Genomic DNA, 1,962 nt, shown 5'->3' on the forward strand with positions numbered 1-1,962 from the left:
AAATCCCAGCAACCACATGGTGGCTCACAACCATCCGTAAAGAGATCTGGCGCCCTCTTCTGGTGTGTCTGAAGACAGCTACAGTGTACTTACATGTAATAAATAAATAAATCTTTAAAAAAAAAAAAAAAAAAAAAAGTATAAAGGCTGGCGAGCAACCTTGAGACCTGTATTACTGAGAATTCAGTACTCAATATTCGGGGTGGGGGAGGGAAATTGATACAGGTTCGAGTAAAACACACTAGTTTTTCGTTTTGTTTTGTTTTTTTGTTTTTTCTCTTAACGTACTAATTTTTAGACCCATAGGGAAATGAACATTTGCCGACGGTGGCACTGTTCATTTCCAATTGCAAGGCGTAGACACATACTGATTCCCTTCCACCATGGGGTCTGGAGAGGGATGAAAGAGGAAGCACCCTACTGCGCATGCCCGGCATCGAGGGATGCTGGTGATGAGCGGAGGCATGTCCAGGACAAGTGATGGAGAAGCCCTACTCGCCTGCCCCAACACAAGGCCCACAGCCCCTCCTGTACCTGGTACTAGTACTTACACCGGTCAGAGGTCAGCAGCTGCGGTTCCTGGAGTCAATTCCATATACACCTCCTTCCCCCAGTTTGAGTCCAGTACCCAGTTTCCCATGTACATACATCCAGTCCCCGTATAATGAGTCCACGAACTGATCAACCGTCTTTGGCTGTTATCCTGAAACCCAGAGACACCTCGCGGGTGCCTCCTCCCTCCCTGAACTGGGTGTTCTGGCCCTAGGTTTTATCCCCGCCTCCTTCGATCCCTCCGCGTTCTGTCCCTGCTCTTTTCCAATCCCTCCGCATTCTCTCCCCGCCCCCTCGGAGTCCCAGCGTCCAACCCTCTTACCCAAAGCCTGTTTGTTTGTTTGTTTTTTTTTCCAATTTGTTCAGGAAACAGCCTTGACCTCCCTCCCTGCCCTCTTTTAGGTACTGCATCATGTCATGTATGTAGCCTTTTATCTGCTGGAGCACATCTTAGATGCCTCTAGGCTGATCTATCAGAACCATCCACAGCAGGGGTACAGACTGAGGCACGTGAAATAGACGCCACTGGGGACTAGATCCCAGCTAGAAGGTGCAAGATGGGCATAGATACACAAACACGGCAGTCTGCTTTATTCCACTCCAGGGTTTCATATTCTGTCCACAATGGATCTGGTGTTCTTTTGGGTCCACCCCAGGACAGAGACCAACCCATTGTCACCCAGCAAGGACAATATCCAGGTCTCTCCACTGCAGGTGGGGCTCTGTGAAGGTCCTTGGGCTCATGCTTCCCTTGCACTAAGGAGGTGGCAGGGTAGGACCCAGGAGGGCTCTTGCTTGGAATAGGAGCGAGCTAGTGTGGCTTAAGGACCAATGCATCAGGCACAGGGTGGGAAGCCAGACCGAACAAATTTCTCATCCAAGGGCATCTTAGAGCTCAGGTCTGCTCAATGAACTTTCTGGCTTTAGGGTTACCCACCCCCACTTGGCCTTGCCACATAGGATCCAAATCCCCACCTGTTCTGAGGTCAGAGTGATCCAGCTCCCATAAGCACTGGTGGACCAAAATACTGGTCTCACCCTTATTCCGGAGGAGTGAGTGGAGGGGCCTAACCCTGGGGTCACTGGAATAGAACTAGTTTACTTAGAAACAGCAACCATGATTAGCTTAACAGTGGGATCTGATGCCCTTGGCTGGTGTGCAGCCATATATATAAAGAAATAAACCTTAAAAATGTTTAGCTGAGCAGTGGTGGTGCACGCCTTTAATCCCATCACTTGGAAGGCAGAGGCAGGTGGACCTTTGTTAGAGGTCAGCCTGGACCATAAAGCAAGTTCCAGGACAGCAGGACTACACAGAAAAAAACAAAACCACGCAAACAGCCGGGCGGTGGTGGTGCACGCCTTTAATCCCAGCACTTGGGAGGCAGAGGCAGGCGGATTTCTGAGTTC

The 1,962-nt window shown here is 49.9% G+C and overlaps 1 protein-coding gene across 4 annotated transcripts in view; it reads right to left on the reverse strand.

Moving 5' to 3' along the window:
- Positions 1-808, reverse strand: part of Cpt1c (carnitine palmitoyltransferase 1C) — a 15,393-nt gene extending 14,585 nt beyond the window's left edge. For 2 of the 4 annotated variants that reach the window (XM_021166902.1, XM_021166900.2), the window contains exon 1: positions 552-808. The gene's annotated coding sequence lies outside the window, so the exon portion shown is untranslated. The remainder of the gene's footprint in view (positions 1-551) is intronic. The other 2 variants (XM_029480174.1, XM_021166901.2) reach the window with 1 other exon arrangement.
- Between the last annotated feature and the right edge of the window lie 1,154 nt (positions 809-1,962).

Source organism: Mus caroli, chromosome 7 (assembly GCF_900094665.2).
Source record: "Mus caroli chromosome 7, CAROLI_EIJ_v1.1, whole genome shotgun sequence".
NCBI classification, from domain to species: Eukaryota; Metazoa; Chordata; class Mammalia; order Rodentia; family Muridae; genus Mus; species Mus caroli.